This window comes from Oratosquilla oratoria, chromosome 41, assembly GCF_046742065.1.
Source record: "Oratosquilla oratoria isolate Oo_2021 chromosome 41, ASM4674206v1, whole genome shotgun sequence".
In the NCBI taxonomy this organism is placed as follows: Eukaryota; Metazoa; Arthropoda; class Malacostraca; order Stomatopoda; family Squillidae; genus Oratosquilla; species Oratosquilla oratoria.
In genome coordinates, this window is record NC_134817.1 from 10319800 (window position 1) to 10332742 (window position 12943).

Below are 12943 nucleotides of genomic sequence, written 5' to 3' on the forward strand. Positions count from 1 at the left end.
GAAGAGAGCTCGGATGTGACCGATCTATGGGTAAAGCTATGACCTGACACGCACACACTCACACACACACACACACACACACACACACACACACACACACACACACACACACACACACACACACGCCCAACTCCCCGTCCACGAGAGTTGGAGTAACGACCCGCAGCGCAGCGATACTGAAATTATTTCAGCCCTGTGTGTGTGTGTGTGCGTGTGTGTGAGATTCACCATGGTCTTGGATCACGTATTGGACTCGTGATCGACAACTATTTCCCTTCCGGAAGAGAGCATAAGGGTCATAAATGACCGATCTATGGGTAAAACTGTGACTTTACACGCACATAATCCCCCAACTCCCCGCCCACGAGAGTTGGAGTAACGACCAGCAGCGCAGCGATACTGAAATGATTTCAGCCGAGTGTGTGTGTGCGTGTGTGTGTGTGTGTGTGTGTGTGTGTGTGTGTGTGTGTGTGTGTGGCTGAGCGTGCTCCTCCATACGTTTGTATGTGCGCGTGTTCATGCACATATGCATGACCACGACTTTTTGCCTGATATTTAGGGCTGGAGCTTCACTTCACTCTAGGATAGCATTGCGTTGTCTTCCTCCTCCTCTTCCTCCTCCTCCTCCTCTTCCTCCTCGTCTTCCTCCTCTTCCCTCTCCTCCTCCTTCTCCTATTCCTCCTCTTCTTCCTCTTCTCCCTCTCCTCTACCAGAACAGCCTTGTAAGGACCAATAGGTCTATTGCTGTTTGTTTAACCATGTAACTCCTCCTCATCTCCTCTTTCTCTTCCTCTTCCTCTTCCATTTCCTCCTCCCTCTATCTTCCTCCCTCTCCTTCACTTCCTCCTACTACTCCTCTCTCCATCCTCCTCCTTCTCTTAACCCTTCCCCTCCTCGTCCTCTTTCTCTTTTTCCTCTTCCTTCTCCTCCAGTGCTTCCTCTCGTCCTCCTCCTCCGAAGAGTTACTCCTTTCTCACGTTCTTCGAGTCGATGCTTTAAGGTCAACCTCGAGAGAGCTCCACCGCGCATGGAGGAAAGGCGAAGGGGGCTGGAGGAGCCACCAACGCCACCACAGCCCCCTGGTGGTTGCGGGGGGCTGGGGGGCGGGGGGGGGCTGTGGCTGGTGGCTCTGCGTATTGATCCTAGAAGGTGGATCGTGACAGAAAGACTTCCAAGAGTGTTTGGTTAAAAATCGTGATCGTATAAAAGGCCTGGCTGATAGGGGGCTCTGGAAGGGGGCTTACTGGGGGGCGCAGAGCGAGATAAGGGAGGCTTTGAGGTGGCGGGGGCAAGTGGCCAGCCGTGTTGGGAGTAAAGGGGAGTTTGTGGAGTTGGAGGTTTGTTTGCAAGATGGTTTGGGGGGAGAGCGAGAGGAGGAAAATGGGAAGAAAGACGATCTGGATTCGACCTGGAAAGGAAGTTAAAAGATGAATAAAGGTGATGGATGTATTTTTTGTTTTATTTATTTATTGGTGTAGTGTATTTACTTAGTTGTGTTTTACGGTAAGAGAGCTATGCTCGTAGTGATCCGCTTTTGTATCTTTCAGCATCCAGTTTGATCTTAAATTCTCACTGTTTCTTCATTCAGTTTGTTCCAGATATCTATCACTTTGTGTGGGAAGCTATTCTTTGTCAGATCTCTTCTGTGTCTATAATTGTTACAAAAGAGATTGTGTGTGTGTGTGTGTGTGATAACAATAATAATGATGATAATCGGTTTATTGAGTTAAGTAATACACTGTCATGTACAATTTGAGCTAATTCTAACACTAGATTAAACTGAATTAACGATGTGCACTATGGATGAAATGATCCTGTTCTTGTAGCGGGCAGCCCACGGTGATCTGATGAGCACGAGTTTGTTGTTGTGCCTAGTGGCGTGGCGTGGTAAGGTGTGTGTGTGTGTGCGCGCGTGTGTGCCCGTGTGTGTGTGTATAGGTATATCAGTACGACCCACTGTGTTAATGTATTTGTTAACTAGATTTTTAACTGACTCAACACTGATTTACTTTTTGTATTTTATTCTGACTAAGGATAGGTGTTCTATGCAGATAATGATGGAGGTGGACCCCTATTTGAAGGGAGATATGATCGGTCGGGACCCACTTTAGTAGGGTCCGTGCCCCCCATGTGCAAAATAAACAAATAAAAGTTAAATAAATTAATTAAATAAAAGAAAATTAAATGCGGTTAGCTGGAACATGGAGCGTTTCTGTGTGGAAGTGCGGAATGAAAGGGTCTTTGGAGGAGCCAATCCAAGATGAATGGCTTTAGAAAGTGCTAATCTGCCCCGCACCCATTTCCCCCCTAGCTCAGCAGAATCTCTAAGCGTTAGCCAAAATCAAATGTAGAGATTTTAAGTGATAATCTGCCCGCAGTAGAACCTCCAGGCGTTAGCCAGAATAATATATATATATATATATATATATATATATATATATATTTATATACATACACAATATAGCGTGCGAAGATCTTTATGTGAATCATGTCACACCATGTCAATGACATTTTTTATGTAAATTTTGTTCTAGTTAATGACCAGACAATTGATTTCAAAGATTGGGACAGTGGGTGTGATTGGGGAATGGTTTGATAAGTAGTCGTGATTGTTGAAAGACTAACCAATCCTTTCATTCGAGGGGCTCTATGATGAATAGATACATATGATTGGGTTTAATGATTGGGCATGAAAGATTGGTAATGCCAAATTAGTGAGGCGTGAAGGGGCGTGGAAGAATGATTGGGAGAGCGATTGGTAATTTAAGCGTGATTGGAGTGATAATGATTGGGAAGGGGAATTGCTTTATTCCGTACACTGATTGGAGGGCGGGTATGGAGTGATTGGGAGCGATTGTAACATTAACCGGATCACTGTCAGCTTTTGAGTCTAGACTTACAAACCCTTGATTTGTGTGTGTGTGTGCGTGCAAGCGTGCGCGCGCGTGACCGTTAGATTATTATCATTATTATAATCATTATTTACAAATTCAACCTGGATGCTCTGGTGTTGCAATGAAGTGGTCGTTGTCGGATTTTTATAAAGTGCTTACCAACTTTATATTTAAAAAAAGAAATCGTTAAAGTTCGTTAAAACCGTTACAAAAAAATGTTTAACGAAGGGTTTGATCGATTGAGAACGTCATTCCCCTCAACCAGAACCAAATCACTAAAGCACGTCACCCAAGGGTTACAACTACATGTCAATAAAATCGCCTGGCGGGAGTGGAATTCCAAAGGGAAGTATCACCAGGTATGGAAGGTGAGGAGTTTAGAGTATCACTCCTGATCCAAGACTCCAACTCAACTCTGTACTGACCCTGTTGCGGAGGAGGAGGAAGAGGAGGAGGAGGAGGGAGAAAAGGTGGAGGCACTGTTGAAGAACGAGGACTTGGGTCATGTTTTATGGTAATGCGAGGAGGAGGAGGAGGTGGTTGGTGACCCAGGAGGTGGCTTTTCTGAACCTCACCAGCTTCTCTCTCTCTCTCCCTCTCTCTCTCTCTTTCGTTGTACAGAGAGCTTCCCATGGCTGAAGCGAAACGCAAGATGGCAGTCAAGATGAAGATACTTGTCATGAGCAGTGAAGTGGTTAATGTATACAGTCCATAGCTGCAGCCCCATTGGGTGAATAAAATCATCTGGCGGCAGCCACTCTATAGTCGTGAGTCCTCGAAAACTATGAAGTTATGTTTAGCATAATATCTAAGTGACGTCATTGTAGTGACGTGAAATGGCGTGACATCATTGTAGTGACGTACAAGTACCGTGACGTTATTGTGGTGATGTATAAATACCGTGACGTGAAATTACGTGACGTCATTGTAGTGACGTATTAATACAGTGACGTCATTGTAGTGACGCGAACTGGCATGACGTCATTGTAGTGACATATGAGTACCCTGGCGTCAGTGTAGTGACGTGAAATACAGTGACGTCATTGTAGTGCCGTATAGATACAGTGACGTCATTGTAGTGACGTATAAGTACCGTGACGTCATTGTAGTGACGTGAAATGGCGTGACGTCATTGTAGTGACGTACAAGTGACGTGAAATGGCGTGACGTCATTGAAGTGACGTACAAGTGCCGTGGCGTCAGTGTAGTGACATGAAATGGCATGTGGGAGTTTACAAAGGGGAAATGAGAGCTGTTGCTTATGACATTTAAAGGGCACATGATTATGTAAGTGACTATAGGAAGACCCGTGATTGGGGGCTGAAATGACTTGGCAGGCCACGATGTGATTGGCACGATCTGGAGGCTGCTGGAGATGGGGTGAGAATAAGGTGAAGAGGGATTAGGCGATGTCACGGAGAGGGATTGGGTGAGGATGAGGTGAAGAGCGGTCGAGGCGATTAGGAAGGGGGAATGAATGGGGAGCGAGTATTGATTCGTATACAGACTTGATGTGTGTCGACCTGGAAAGAGTTTGTCAAGTATTCATCAGCCAGCCACCTTCCGTTTTCTCTCAGACTTTATCCCCGTTTTCTTTCTCTGCTCATCGATGTTTAAAAGCCTAGATGGAGATGTAATCTTTGTTAGAAAGTGCATTATCTAATAGAGGTATTCAATGAAGTCGAGGGCTTTAACAAGGATGGTGTAGACAAGGTCATCATATTCAGACAGCAAGGCAGGACTCGCAGTAATGTGTTTCAATTGGACAAATTTAGATTTAAGAATGAAATAGGCAAAAATGGGTTTACCAATTAAGTGGTTAACGAATGGAATAGACTTTGTAACCATGTAGTGAATTGTGAAACTATTGGTTGTTTTAAGAGGTGATGGATACAGAACTGCCTAGTGTAGGCCTTATGGTCTCTTGGAGTCTCCTTCATTCTTATGTATTGTATAACTATATGTTTGACGGGATTGTTCGGCCAGACAGCAACAATTACATAATTGAAACGTTAGTTTACAATCGATGTGCAATCACAGCTACGATCTGTGGATATGGAACGCTTAGATGTCAATAGAAAAAGTGTAATAACAATGAAAGGCAGGAATATAGCGACTTAAACAAAGGAATATAATGAAATAGAATATAGAATATGCAGTAAAGGCTTTAAACGCATCAGCGAGACACTAGTGAAAGTATTTCATTTGGGCATCAGTGTGAACTATACGACCGTGCCACGCAGAGGGCTTGCCTCCTCATTAGACCCGTGGTTCCCAAACTGACAAATTTTCGGGGGTAATGGAGGGGTGACAGAAAATAGAAATAAGAATTCTGAAAATCAAGAAGCCAAGAATTTCTCAGTTAGCTTCAAGCATGCTACTCCATCCGGCCCAATGATGTTCTTGACATCATTGGCAATAGTCACAAGAGATGCCCAAAGCTCAAATACAATAAATAAAGATATCTCTAGTGTTTTAATTTAGCCATGTGTATATATATATATGTGTGTGTGTGTGTGTGTGTGTGTGTGTGTGTGTGTGTGTGTGTGTGTAATAAAACCACTTGGAAGATAGAATGGAATGTGACCGAACGTTTTCGTCTATTTAAGACATTTTCAAATAGACGAAAACGTTCGGTCACTTTTCATTTTATTTTCCAAGTGGTTTTATTACACATTTTGTGAATCACGTGTTTTTGTGATTTATTCGCATGTATATATATATATATATATATATATATATATGATATATATAATACACACATATATATATATATAATTAATGTTGACAACATTTTGTGAAAGGGGTAACATGCTTAACGTGGCATGGTACACTGGGTAACAAGCTCAAAAAGTTTGGGACCCAATGCATTAGACGAATAGAATCCCCTGGCGGCAGGAAGAAGAAACACAAAATATAAATACAATAAGAACGGATTTATAAGGACAACATTATGACTACAATATAAATACAACAAGAACGGATATATAAGAACAACATTATGACTACAATATAAATACAAGAACGAATATATAAGGACAACATTATGACTACAGTATAAATACAAGAACGGATATATAAGGTCAACATTATGACTACAATATAAATACAATAAGAACGGATATATAAGGACAACATTATGACTACAATATAAATACAGTAAGAACGGATATATAAGGACAACATTATGACTACAATATAAATACAACAAGAACGGATATATAAGGACAACATTATGACTACAATATAAATACAACAAGAACGGATATATAAGGACAACATTATGACTACAATATAAATACAAGAACGAATATATAAGGACAACATTATGACTACAATATAAATACAATAAGAACGGAAATATAAGGACAACATTATAACTACAATATAAATACAATAAGAACGGATATATAAGGACAACATTATGACTACAATATAAATACAAGAACGGATATAAGGTCAACATTATGACTACAATATAAGTACAATAAGAACGGATATATAAGGACAACATTATGACTACAATATAAATACAATAAGAACGGATATATAAGGACAACATTATGACTACAATATAAATACAATAAGAACGGATATATAAGGACAACATTATGACTACAATATAAATACAAGAGCGGATATATAAGGACAACATTATGACTACAATATAAATACAGTAAGAACGGATTTATAAGGACGACATTATGACTACAATATAAATACAATAAGAACGGATTTATAAGGACAACATTATGACTACAATATAAATACAGTAAGAACGGATATATAAGGACAACATTATGACTACAATATAAATACAATAAGAACGGATATATAAGGACACAGTTATAACTACAATATAAAGACAATAAGAACGGAGGAGGACACAATTATGACTACAATATAAATACAATAAGAACGGACATATAATAACAACATTATGACTACTTCGGGTCTGTTATCACGGTTCAGGGTGATAAATGTCAACTTCCTGTCAGAACAGTCGGGGCTAAGTGACGTCATTCCTTATCAGAATTAATGTCAAGCGAGTGATCTACTTCCGGTGCCAAAGGCCCCGGGATGGGAACCATTACTCAGAGCCCTATGGTCGCGCGCAGCCTCCGGGCTTCGGTGATGGGTTGATGATCAGAACTTTCAATGACGTTTTACACAGTTCTTCTTCGTGGGGGATGACGTCTCTCTCTCTCTCTCTCTCTATCTCTCTCTTTCTCTCTTTCTCGCCCTGTCTGTCTCTGTCTCTCTCTTTCCTTCTCTCCCCCCTCTCTCTTTCCCTTTCCTTCTATTTCTCCCTCTCTCTTTCTCTCTCTCTCTCTCGTTCTCTCGTTCCTTCTCTCCCCCTCTCTCTTTCCCTTTCCTTCTATTTCTCCCTCTCTCTTTCTCTTTCCTTCTCTCTTCCCCCTCTCTCTTTCCCTTTCCTTCTATTTCTCCCTCTCTCTCTCTTTCCCATTCCCTTTCCCCCCCTCTCTCTCTCTCTCTTTCCTTCTCTCTCTCTCTCTCTCTCTCTCTCTCTCTCTCTCTCTCTCTCCTTCTCTGTTTCCCCTCTCTCTTTCCCTTTCCATCTATTTCTACCTCTCTCCCTTTCCCATTCCCTCCCCCTCTCTTTCTCTCTCTCTATCTCTCCTTCCCGCTTTCACTTTTCCTCTCTCCCTCCCCCTTTCCCCACTGCTTCTCTCTCCTCTCTATTTATTTATTTATTTATTTATCTCTTTTCGTCTTTTCTTGTTTCCCCATTTCCGTCTCACGTCTCTCCCGCCTTTATCGACTTTCTCTCCCCTCTCTTTATTTCCCCTCTGCTCTATCTACCCTCTCCTTTCCCCTTGGCTGCCCCCCCCCCTCCACTTCGTCATCTTCTCCTCATTCCCCTTCCCCTCCCTCCCTCCCCTCTTTCTCTGATCCACATCCTTCAGTGCTCTCTGTCTTTACTCATTTGTTTATCTCCCCTCTTTTCCCTCTCTTTTCCCCTCTTTCCCCCTCTTTCCCCTCCCCTCTTTTCCCCTCTTTTCCCCTCTTCCTACTCACTGTATCTACTCCTGTTCACTTTTATCTTGAATTAATTTGACTTATTAACCTTTCCAAGTAGCTGGTTTGGGATTGTTTTCGATCATTTTCCATTCTTTAATCATTTCTTTATGATGAGACATTGTGAAAAAGAGAGTCACGGGTCTCGTTCCGAGTTTTATTCCTGACCGGTTTCGCTTGTAGCTTCTTCCTCTCTTCATAATACCCCCCTTCCCCTCTCTTTATTCCTCTCTTCTTAATACACCCCTCCCCCCAGGTGTTCTCTCTCTTCTCTCTTCTCACGCAAGTATTTGTTGAGGATTTTGTTCAACTGTGTACTCACAATGTGAGCGTCTTTGAACTCTCTCAAAACGGCATTCGATGCCAAAGGAATGTGACCAGTATCCAGATGGACGGAAGCGCTGGTGAACTAGCCCATAAGACCCTTTTCACACTAGCGGTTCCAACCGCGGCGGTTCAGTTACAATGTAAGTCAGTGGAGGCGTTCACACACAACCGCGCAGTTTTTTTTTTTTTTTCTTGACTGTGCGGTACCGCCGCTGTTTCCGCGCGGTTCAAACCGCTAGTGTGAACGGGACCTAAGAAGCAACAACGAACCAAGGAAAGAGCGTGGTAAGCAGTTATCGACCTTGTACGTAGAGGGAATAAGGTCGTAATTGTGTGTTGACCTTTGTATAGGGTCATGTGTGTCCTGATAAGGATAGGGAAAGGGGAGGAGCGGGGAAGGGGGGAAAGGGGGAGGGGTTTGGTAAGGAAAGGGGGAAAGGAAAGGCAAATGATAGGCAGAGGATAGTCGGCGTATTTGGCCCATAAAAAAAAAAAAAAAAAAAAAAAAAAAATCGTATGATGTTAGCCTGAATAAAAACATTCAAGGCCGTCGTAAGATCCTCGGGGACGGGGTCCTTGTACTGAATAAAATCGCCTGGCGGCAGCCAGAATGAAATATACACGAAGAAAACGCAGGTGGCTGATGCTCAGTCTAGTCTCCCCCTACCAAGTTATTCATGTCAACGAGGGATGAACGTGGGGGTGGGGAGTTGGAGGGTGATTAACCCCCCTCTTTCTCGCTTCCCCCCTCGGTAATGCGCCATGTGTGTGGGGGTGGGGGTCGGCTCCCCATCCTCGCTGGAGTTGTTGCCAAAGAGATGCTGGTCATTGCAGCTCTGTGAGTTGTTATTTATAGACAGAAACAGGTTTGGTATACACACACACGTATGTATGTATATATATATATATATAAATATATATATATATATATATATATGTATATATATGTGTGTGTGTATGTGTGTGTGTGTGTGTGTGTATGTGTGTGTGTGTGTGTAACTGCCTTGTGTAGGCCTTATGGTCTCTTGCAGTCTCCTTCATTCTTATGTTCTTACCTAGTTGTATTTTATGGGAAGAGCTATGTTCGTAGTGACCCGCTTTTGTATCTGTGTGTGTGAGAGAGAGATAGATAGATAGATTACCGGTGTTGGGGATGGTCTATCTCTATCCCGTAGATGCTGGACGTCTCTAGATTGAGAGAGTTGAGGGATTGACGCGGTCAAACATATCTGTCAATTCCGCGAGTTGCAGTGGCAGGAGGTCCACCCTATTCGGGGGGTAGCCACGCACATACAATTTTTTGGAACCTCCTCACACTCCCAACCGCACACTCCTTGAAGGAATCGTATACATGTTAATATGTTCTGATGAGGTACAGTCACGCACAAAAGTTTTGAACCACCCAGTTTTTTCATGATACAATATATATTTTTTATGTTTTCAAGAAAATTGCCTAAACGTAAGATGAATACTACATAGGAAAATATATCACATACTCGTCCAAAATAAATAAATAATTAAATAAATAAATAAGTAAATAAATAAATTAACAAATCGACGGTGTGATAAATGCAGCGTGGGTCAAAACTTTTGGTCGTGACTGTACACGTGTACGGAAACGTTTCTTGAACCCCATCTTCACCATAGGGGACACATGCAGTAACCAGAACAAAGACACAAACCCCCTCCGGTCGCGCGACCATGCCACACCACTCCTGCAAACTTCTCTGACGCGTCGTATCTGTCTCGCATTTGATGGCCGTTCTTTACCTTGTATCATACGGGGTTTAAGAGTATGCGCTATAAACCGCTTTTTAACTCGATAAACCGATTACCGGGTTGGGGACTTTTTGATACAGCTGCCATAGTTCGAATTCCATGATTTGGCACTCTGGGCGAAAAATAAAATTTGAATTGATTCTTCGTTAATCAATTCATCTGTGTAGCTCACACCAGTGGGTACGTAAGTACATACTAAAGATGTCGTGTTCTTTGGAGGTTACACACATTTGTGCGGGGGGGGGGAATTTGCTCTCGGGGTAATGGTTACCAGTTCTTTCTCCCCTCCCCCACTCCCCCCAACTCACTAAAACTCCCCTTTCACTCCCTCCCACTCCCCATTCTCCCTCCCACTGTCCTCTTCCTTGTATCCCACTATTCCCCCCCCTTGGTCCCATCCCATCCTTCACTCTCCCCCCCATCTCCCACTCTCACCCCCTCCCACTCTCCACCCTCTCCCACTCTCCCCACTCCCACTCTCACCCCCTCCCACTTTCCTCTCTCCCAGTCTTCCCACTCCCACTCTCCCCCCTCTCCCACACTCCCCGTCCTTCCAGCCCCCATTCCCCATCTCCACCCCTTTCCTTCACTCTCCCCCTTCCCGTCCCCCATCCCCCCCGTCCTTCCCTTCTCCCCTAACTCCCCCCCACCCCCCTTGTATCTCATCCCATCCTCATCAGATCATTTCTCTCCCTCTGCATCGAAGACTCGGCCGTCCTGGAAGCTGTCCCTTCTCGTACGAAGAAGTCCACGACATCAGTTGGAGAGGGTCCAAAACAACTTCCCCCTTTCCCCCTTCCATAGAACTCTCTTGATGTTCAGGGTTGAGAACGGGAACCCCACTATCATAAGGGGCTGGCTCTGTTTGTCTCGGTTCGTACCCTAAGAAGTTAAAAAAAAAAAAAAAAAAAAAAAAATCTCCTTTTGTATTATGTTCTATGTGCTTGCGTGTTCATACGTGTACTGCCCAATGCATATATACAGAAGGCGTGTAGGGGGAAAGATTTTTATTTTTCTGTGGCTATTCAACCATAGCTTTGGTGGAGGGGTAGGGGAATGTCTCTCAGTTTTATGCTGTGCACATCATGATATGCTGGTGGATGCACGGGTAAATTTTGTGTGTGTGTTTATTTACGTAATTGTAGCATACACCAAACGAGCAACGCTCGTGGCGTCCTTTTACACTAAAACTACCATACCTGTGTGTATTATATTCACCATATTCCTGGATCATGTGTTGGTCTCGGGATCGACAGCTAGTACCCTACTGGATGAGAGCTCAAAACTCGTACCTACGTATGTATGTGTCCACGTTTTTTTTTTTTTTTTTTTTCGTGTGTGTGTGTGTGTGTGTGTGTGTGTGTGTGTATGCGTGCGTGCGTATGTGTGTGTGCGTGCATGGAGGCAATTTATTATCGGCCGGCCCTCCGTGCCGTCCGTATCTCTCCTGCCTGTCAGATGACAGACAGACTGTGCTTCCACGTGTTTACTCAGTTTCATTTTCTCTTTTGCAGGTAAGCTGAAAGAGACGAGATCCGACGAGGCCCCGTTTCCGTTTCGTAGGCAAGTAAAAGCTGCCCTGTATATACACGACCCCCTAACCCCCAAACATGTCCCTAACATGTTTGACGCTTTTGGGAAACACTGCGTGCGTGCTTGCGTGCCTTTGGGTCCGTGCACGCACGCATACACACGCACACACGAACGCCTTTTGTGCGTGTGTGTTTAGTTTCCTGTGAAATATTGCTTTCGTGTTGTGGTGAACGGTGTTTCTGGAAGTTTCGAGTGGGGAAGAAGGTTGGGGATGAGGTTTGGGGAAGGACAGTGATGGGGGGTACTGTAATTAGTTTCCAGGCCTGGAAAGGTGAAGAGGAGGAGGAGGAAGGGGAAGAGGAGGAGGAGGAGGAAAGGTAGAAGAATGACAGGCACTTTGGGAGAGTCAGAGCCAGAAGAGGAGTAGGGGGGAGGATGGAGGAGGAAGGTGGGAGAGTTCTGTAACAAAGGATTGGGGGAAAGGGGAGGGCAGTGGTGGGGGGGAATGGGAGGGTTTAATGTATGCGTCCCCCTCCCCCTCCTCCCCCCCTCCCCCTTTATCCCCCATTCACTTGCAGGGCAAAATATTTAGCGAGAAAATTCCACCACATCGGCGTCGGGTCACGTGACGCGCTGCGTGTGACGTCATCGGTGCTCAGCAAAGTTACCAACCCACATTACGGTCTCATTCCGAAGTAACGGGCGATTTTATTGAAAACAAGAGAGCAGAAGTTAAAAGTATTTTTTATTCCTCCACTAAAATAATAATAGATAAATGGATAAATAGATAAAATAGATGAGAATAGAAAAAGAAAATGGATGTTGGTTAAGTTTTCGACAATATCCATCCACTATGTTACTTTGGTTACAATTTTCATTCAGATTTTTTTTTTTTTTTTTTTTTTTTTTTTTTTTTTTTTTTTTTTTTTTTTTTTTTTTTTTTTTTTTTTTTTTTTTTTTTTTTTTTTTTAGGTTCATTTTTCAACTGAATAAAAGCGGTTACCGGTAGCCAAAATAAAGTCTTTCAAGACTTCAAACGAGGTGAACAGGTACATGTGGCCAAACGTATATTGTCCCAATTTCCCCTAAAGTTTTGTCCACGTAACGTTGTAATTGTTGGTAAAAGGAAAATCAACTTATTATGAACAATGGTGGTAAATGGTGAAATGAATTTGTAAAATAAAGAGAAAATAAAAAACAGATCGTGTCTTAGTCTTCATAATCAATTTACGATAATTATTGTTTTTAATCACTATATCAACTTTTATGTAAAACTTAGTAATAAATATCTCATAAATTATGCAAATGATGTATTTCTGACAGATGGGTTGTTATCATACAGGATTTTAATGCGGCTGTTGAATAAACTG

The 12943-nt window shown here is 43.0% G+C and overlaps 1 protein-coding gene across 1 annotated transcript in view; it reads left to right on the forward strand.

Annotated features, from left to right (window-relative positions):
- Positions 1–11604, forward strand: part of LOC143020958 (uncharacterized) — a gene marked incomplete in the record, with an annotated part of 725096 nt that extends 713492 nt beyond the window's left edge. Inside the window, 1 exon segment of the mRNA XM_076177994.1 lies at positions 11555–11604.
- Between the last annotated feature and the right edge of the window lie 1339 nt (positions 11605–12943).